Below are 8,475 nucleotides of genomic sequence, written 5' to 3'. Positions count from 1 at the left end.
ACTGGTTCTTGGCAAATAATTTCAAAGGAAATTATGCAACTGGAAAATCAGAACCAAGGCAAGGGACGCATAAGGAAGCGGAAGTGCTGAAACCCGGGATTGAACCAGGGACTTTTAGATTTTCAGTTTAACGCTCTCCCAACTGAGCTATTTGAGCCCTACATTAACAGATTCTTGGTGTCCTTGTTTTGGAGGAAAATACATACATTCAAGTTTTCCAAAAAATTCAAGAACACAACATGTGAGTAATATTCCCCATTGCTTTCTCAGTACTGATGGATTGTGAAGCGGGAGACAGCCAGAAGTGGCACTGAGACGCACAGACCCCGAGCTGAGAATGAAATGAGATTAAATTCAATCTTTCATCGTGAGATGCTGCAGAGAGGTAAGAGTCCTGAATCAAAGCGAGACTTGCTCATTTCAAACACTCCCTGTACTCTCTGCTCATGAAGCCTTAAAAAAGGGAAAAACAGAATGGCACTCAAACTCACAACCCTGCCATTAAAAGTCTCATGTTCGACTGACAGAACTGTCACTTCTACTCGGTCTTTTATTGGATGGATGCAACTCCAACGCAGGGGTGGCATTCAAATCCTCCCATGGGTCCACATGTCAGACTGAGTTCCATGTTGTAGACTCAAGCAAAGGAAATCTGCTCAGTTCCAAAACTATCAGCGAGTTGAAGCTGATTACAATCAACATCATCAGAGGTCAGAACTACCTGGTGAAAGAAGACACTCTGAAGAAGGATCCACAATTATTCAAAGGCATCGACAAATTGAATAACAAGAAAATCGATGAGTCAATGCAAGACAAACAACAGAAACACTGAAGAAATCCATTCCAATCCAGTCCTGTTGTTTTTGGAGTCAGGTCTCAATTACTGCAACAACTTCATATTCCCACTTGGCTATCTGTACATTTCGTTAATTACAATTTTGTCGACAAGTTCTTTGAATCCAGTTGTCTGGTCCTCAAACCAGCTCCGCATGGAAGTCAATTCCACCTTCTGCAAGGCTGAAACCAATAGATAACCTCAATCGAAAAATGCCAGCAGACCAGGGCTCGTCCGCGACTTGAACCCGGGATCTCTCACATGCTAATTAACCATACTCCCGAAGCGAGAATCATACCCCTAGACCAACGAGCCACTGACCGTTTTGTTTCTTTAGCTGCTGTGGAATTTCACTGGAACCCCCCCCAGCCAATCATCCATATTTTTTCAGATCAAAGCAACATCCTGCAAATGCTGAAATAAAAACAGAAAGTGCTGGAAATGTTCAGCAGCTCTGGCAGCATCTGTGCTGTGAGAAACACAGTTAACGTTTCAAGGCACTCATCTTTTGTTTCAGCCATCCTTTCAGACTGCTTCTCTCCATCCAATCTCACTTTCTATTCTGTCCACATTTTAACCATTCACTACGTTACTACATTTTTCATGAATTCCTCATTTCTTTTATTAATGACAATTTTGTATTTCTGGCCTTTGCTTCAGACACCACCACAAGTGGAATCATGTCTCCATCTACCCAATCAAACCACTTCGCTGTTTCCTCACATTGCAATGTTTCTTTAACCCTGACAGACTGTGGAGTTTCTGCTGCTTGATTGCAGTTCTTGCTTCCCGCCAGTAGATGTCACCTCACTCCAATACAGTGAAGTTTACAAATCTGAGAGAGACACAACAGGAAATAATTGTTCACATTATAGTGAATGTGTGGGATTTAGAAATACTAGGAGTGGAGACGAGTTATTATTGCACTCTGCTATTACATCTTTTATAATGGACTCCAGCATTTTCCCCACGACTGATGTCAGGCTAACCGGTATATAATTCGCTGTTTTCTTTCTGCCTCTTTTTTTAAATAATGGAGTTACATTAACTACCGTCCAATCCATTGGAACTGTTCCAGAGTTGATAGAATTTTGAAAAAAGACCAGAAATGCATCTGCTATTTCAAGGGCCACTTCCTGAAGTACTCTGGGATGTAGATTATCAGGCCCTGGGGATTTATCGGCCTTCAATCCCATCAATTCCCCAAACATTCCCTACTAATACTGATTTCATACAGTTCCTCCTTCTCACTAGACCCTCTGTTCCCCAACATTTCTGGGAGGTAATTCGTATCCTCCTTTGTGAAGACAGAACCAAAGTATGTATTTAATTGGTCTGCCATTTCTTTGTTCCCCATTATAAATTCCCCCGTTTCTGACTGTAAGGGACCCACATTTGTCTTCACTAATCTTTTTCGCTACACATATCTATAGAAGCTTTTACAGTTAGTTTTAATGTTCTCTGCTAGCTTACTCTCATACTCTATTTCCCCCTTCTTAATCAATCCTTTTGTCCTCCTCTGCTAAATTCCAAACTGCTCACAATCTTCAGGTTTGCTGCTTGTTCTGGCCATTTTATATTTCTCCTCCTTGGATCTGATACATTCCTTAATTTCTTTTGAAAGCCACAGTTGAGCCACCCTTCCTGTTTTACTTTTGCACAGACAGGAATGAACAATTGTTGTAATTCATCCATGCACTCTTTAAATGCTAGCCATTGCCTATCCACTGTCAACCCTTTAAGTAACGTTCCCCAATCTATCATAGCCAACTCCCGCCTCATATCTTCATAGTTTCCTTTGTTTAGATTCAGGACCCGAGTCTCGGAATCAACTCTCTCACTCTCCATCTTAATGAAGAATTTTATCATGTTAAGGGCGCACTTCCCCAAGGGACTCCACACAACAAGATTGTTAACTAATCCTTTCTCATTACACAATGCCCAGTCTTGGATGGCCTGTTCTCCAGAGGTGTTATACACCTCTATCAATTCTCCACTCAATCTCCTTTGATATAGGCAGAATAATCCTAGCTTTTCCAACCTAACCTTGTAACTAAAATCTCCCATCCCTGGATCCATTCTGGTAAATCACCTCTGCGTCCTCTCAAGGACCCTCACATTCTTTCTAAAGTCTGCTGAGCAGAACTGGAAGCAACACTCCAATTGGGGCCTCATCAGAGTTTTATAATGGTTCAGCATAACTTCCCTGCTTTGTACTCAATGCCTCTATTTATAAAGCCCAAGATCCCATATACTTTGCTAACCACTCTCGCAATATGTCTTGCCACCTTCCAAGATTGATGCACATGAACCCCAAGTCCCTCTATTCCAGCACACTCTTTAGAACTGTGCCATTAAGTATATATTGCCTCTCCCTATTCCTTTACATCACCTCACACTTGTCACTATTAAATTCCATCTGCCACCTGTCTGCCCATTCTGCTAGCCTATCACTGTCCTGTTGCAGGCAGTTCATATCATCCTCACTGTTTGCCACTCCTCCAAGTTTGGTGTCATCGGCATATTTTGAGATTCTACTCTGTATTCCAAGATCCAAGTCACTTACCTTTAGCAAAAAAAGCAGTGGTTCGAGCACTGACCCTTGGGGAACACCACTGTCGACTATCCTCCAGTCTGACAAAGAACCATTTAATAAGACTCGCTGTTTTCAGTCTTTAAAACAATTTCCTATCCAAATGGACACTGACCCTCCTAATCCATGAACCTCAATTTTGTTAACCACCCTTTTATGTGGTACTTTATAAAATGCTTTCGTAACATCCATATAAACAACATCCACTGCATTCCCTTCATCAGCATTCTCAGATAGTTTATCAACAAATGCTGTTAGATTTGTCAAGCATGAACTCCCATTTATAAATCCATGCCCACTCTCCAATGGACTTGATTTTTTTCCCTGACCTGTTGGTCTCGTGCTGATAGCAAGCTCACCAAAGAGCATGTATTTGGCAACGTGACCGTCATCCATTCAGCACACATGACCCAGTCAACAGAGTCACCGCTGACTCAAGAGGGCAAACATGCTGCGGATCCCTGCACGCTGGTGTACTTCCGCATTCGGCACTCTGTCCTGCCAGGAGATGCCCAGTATCCATCTGAGACAGTGGAGGTGGAAGCTGTTCAGCCGCTTTTTTTGGTTTGTATAAGTTGTTGATGTTTCTCTATTCTAAAGGAGGGTGCTGAGAACACAAGCATGGTACACGTGGAGCATTGTATTTTCGGTCACTTTGATTCGAGATACAGCACTGAAAAAGGCCCTTCAGCCCACCGAGTCTATGCCGACCATCAACCACCCATTTACACGAATCCCATATTCCTACCAAACATCCCCACCTGTCCCTATATTTCCCTACCACCTACCTCTACTAGTGACAATTTATAATGGCCAATTTACCTACCAACCTGCAAGTCTTTTGGCTTGTGGGATGAAACCAGAGCACCCAGAGGAAACCCACGCAGACACAGGGAGAACTTGCAAACTCCACACAGGCAATACGCAGAATCGAACCCAGGTCGCTGGAGCTGTGAGGCTGCGGTGCTAACCACTGCGCCACTGTGCCGCCTTGTGGTGTTGGTTCACACTTGTCTTCTCAACTTTGACATGACAGCTGCAGCATTGGCAATCCAGGTCCTGATTTCAGCATCAAGGGACAGATTGCTGGTGATTGTTGATTGAAGGTATGTGAAGCTGTTGACAACCTCCAAAGTGAGGTTGTCGATGTTGATGGAAAGTGGAGTCTCTACGTCCTGGCCCATAACTTTCATCTTCCTGATGCTGATCGTCAGTCCAAACTCTTTGCAGGCCAGGGAGAAGCTATCTACAAGCTGCTGTCAGTGAACTTCATTATGGGATGTCAGCACAGCATCATCAGCAAACAGCAACTCACAGACTAGGAATTTCCCCACTTTGGTCTTGGCGCACAGTCTTGCCAAGTTGAACAGCTTGTCGTCAGCTCTGATGTGCAGGTGAACACCCCCATCTGAGTCACTGAAAGCGTACAATGGCAGCATGGAGAAGAATATGCCAATTATAAAGGATGTGACAACTAGACAGTGAGGAAATAATGATATGATTGGGCAGAGTCAACATAGATTTATGAAAAGGAAAACAGGTTTGAAAAACCTGTTGAGTTTTTTGAGGATGTTACCTATAGAACAGATAAAGGAGAACCAGTGGATGTGTGGTATTTGTATTTTCCTTTGGTAAGGTCCCACACAGGAGGTGAGTAAACAAAATTAGAGCACATAGGCTTGGGGATAATATACTGATATGGATTGAGAATTGGTTAACAGACCGAAAACAGAGAGCAGGAATAACGGGTCCTTCTCAGGATGGCAGGCTGTTACTATTGGGGTACTGCAAGGATCAGTGTTGGAGCCACAGCTGTTAACAACCTATATAAATGATTTGGATGTGGGGATTAAATGTAATATTTCCAAGTTTGCAGATGACACAAAGCTCGGTGAAGTGTGAGTTGTGAGGAGGATGCAGAGAGGCTTCCAGGGGACCTGGAGCTGCTCAGTGAATGGGCAAGAACATGGAATATAATGTGAATAAGTGTGAAGTTATCCACTTTGGTGGAATAAACAGAAAGACAGAGTATTTCTTAAATGGTGAGAGGTTGGGAAGTGTTGATGTCCAAAGGGACCTGGGTGTCCTTGTTCCTGAGACACTGAAAGCTCTTGTGCAGGTGCAGCAATCAATTAGGAAGGCAAATGGTATGTTGTACCCACATGAGGGGTCATGAGTACAGGAGTAAAGATGTCTTGCTGCAATTGTATAGAGCCTTGGTGAATCCGCACTGGAGTATTGTGTACAGTTTAGTCTCCTCATCTTATGAAGGATACACTTGCCATAGAGGGGGTGAAACAGAGGGTCAACAGACTAATCTTTTTTTTTGCATTTATTTCATTTCATCTCAGTTTGTTCAGTTTGCTTACCTACTGTTTTTTTTCAGGTTTGTACTTGCTGCTGTTCAATATTCAGTCCGTTAACACCTAATCTGTACTAATGCTTTGTCTTTCAACACACCATTAACATATTGTTTGCCTTTGCTGCATGACCTTTTGGTCAGCTATGTGGCCTTGTCCAATCTACACCTTCTCCTTTGTTATCTCTTGCCCCACCCCCACCTCACTTGCTTATAACCTGTGACTTTTCTAATATATGTCAGTTCCGAAGAAGGGTCACTGACCTGAAACGTTAACTCTGCTTCTCTTTTCACAGATGCTGCCAGACCTGCTGAGTGGTTCCAGCATTTCTTGTTTTTGTGTCACCAGACTAATCCCTCGGATGGTGGGATTGTCTTATGAGGAAACTGGGCCTGTATTCCTTAAAGTTTCGAAGAATGAGAGGTGATCTGATTGAAACTGACAACATTCTTACAGGGCGTGACAGTGTGGATGTAGACAGGATGTTTGCCCTGGTTGGTGAGTCTAAAACCAAAGGACATCGTCTCAGAATAAGGAGTAGGCCATTTAAAACTGAGATGGGTGGAATTTCTTCACTCAGACGGTGGTGAATCATTGGAATACTGTACCCCAGAGGGCTGTGGCAGCTCAATCATTGAGCATGTTCAAGACAGAAATTGATAGAAATCTTGATACTCATGACATCACGGGATATGGGGATAGCACGGGGAAGGGGCTTTGAGGTAGATGATCAGCCATGATCGAATTGAATGGCAGAGCAGGCTCGATGGGCTGAATGGCCTACTCCGATGTTCCTCTGTTCCTAAGAGAGTTGGCGCCAGCGTGCAGCCCTGCTTTACCCCACTGCTGATCTTGAAAGCGTCTGATGTTGCTCCATTGTAACTGATGGAACTATGCATGTTCTCGTGGAAAGAAGAGATGATGCCCAAGAGGTCAGGAGGGCAGCTGATGTTCCATCGCGGTTTGAAGAGGGCGTCTCTGCTGACAAGATCAAAGGCCTTAGTGATGTTGATAAAGTTGTGTGAGGCTCTGTGGTGCAATGGATAGCGTGTTGGACTTCTAAATAATGACTAAGAAGATATTCAAAGGTTGTGGGTTCAAGTCCCACCAGCGTCAGATTTTGGACCAGAAACAGAGGAGCACAACGGAACAACAAATGAAGAAATGCGGAAAAAGCACAGACTCGGAGACAGAGCGAGAGAGAGAGGAGCACGGCAGGAGCAGAGCAGGGGAATAAAATCGAGGAGTGACGTCACAATGGAGAGTGAGAGCAGGGAAACAGAGAGCCGCTGGGGTTAGTGCACAGGAAATGGTTCTTTCTTCGGTGCAGTGGAAGGAGCTGTTTGGTGAGGATCTGGTAAGCTGTGACATCACAGGCAAGCAGGTAGTTGATTGGTTTGGAAGAACCGACCTGCTTGATACGCATCTGGTAAGTGATTAAGGTCCATTTTAGTCCTAACGTTTAAAATAGTAAACAAACTAGTGGTAAGTTTAATAAAATAAACAATAAAATGAATAATTGAATAAAATATTTAAGTAGTTAATTGAAACACGTTGACGATGACAGGACAGGTGATGTGTCACAGCTGCAGCATGTGGGAGCTCCTGGATGCCAGTGTGATCCAGGGCAAACACGTCTGCAGTAAGTGTTTGCGGCTCAAAGAGGGAGAAAAAAGGAATGTAGTGGTAGTAGGGGACAGTATAGTAAGGTGGATTGACTCTGTTCTCTGCAGCAAAGAGCAAGAGTCCAGACGGCTGTGTTGCCTGCTGGTGCCAGGATTCAGGACATCTGCTCAGTGCTGGAGCGAAACATACAATGGGAGGGGGAGGATCCAGTCGTCGTGGTCCATGTCAGTACCAACGGCATAGGCAGGACAAGGATAGAGGTTCTGCACAGTCAGTATGAGGAACTAGGCAGCAAATTAAGAAGCAGAACCTCAAAGTTAATCATCTCTGGATTATTACCTGAGCCATGTGCAAATTGGCATAGGACAAATAAGATTAGAGAAAGTAATGTGCGGCTGAAAGACTGGTGTGGTAGTAGTGGGTTCTGGTTCGTGGGGCATTGGCACCAGTACTGGGGAAAGAGGTGGCTGTACCGTTGGGACGGTCTACACCTGAACCGTGCTGGTGCCGGTGTTCCAGCGAGCCACATAATGAGGGAAGTAGAGACGGTTTTAAACTGAATAGTGGGGGCAAGGGATCAAATTTGGGAAGATATGGTGAATAAAGGAGGAGAGACAAGGCAAGAGAGAAAGGTATAAATATGGGAAATGATAAACAGACTGTGACAGGAAGGCACAGAATGTACAAATCTAAGAGTAAATCAACAGGTAAGGCTAGAGGTGACAAAAATAATAAAAGGACAAAACTAAATGCTCTGCATGGAGCATTCGAAACAAAACAGATAAACTGAGAGCACAAATAGAATAAATACGTACGATCTGATAGTCTTTACAGAGACATGGCTGCAGGGCGACCTAGATTGGGATGAGAATATTGGAGGTGACATGGCATTTTGGAAGGACAGGAAGCTAGGAAAAGGTGGCGGGGTAGCTCTGTTAATTAATGATGGTATTAGCGTAATCGAGAGGGATGACCTGAGTTCTGGAGATCAGGATGCAGAAGCAGTTTGGGTACAAATGAGAAATCATAAAGGCAAGAAGTCACTTGTGGGAGTGGTGTCC

This window comes from Heterodontus francisci, unplaced genomic scaffold (genome assembly GCF_036365525.1).
Source record: "Heterodontus francisci isolate sHetFra1 unplaced genomic scaffold, sHetFra1.hap1 HAP1_SCAFFOLD_43, whole genome shotgun sequence".
In the NCBI taxonomy this organism is placed as follows: domain Eukaryota; kingdom Metazoa; phylum Chordata; class Chondrichthyes; order Heterodontiformes; family Heterodontidae; genus Heterodontus; species Heterodontus francisci.
Note: the sequence above shows the minus strand (reverse complement) of the source record.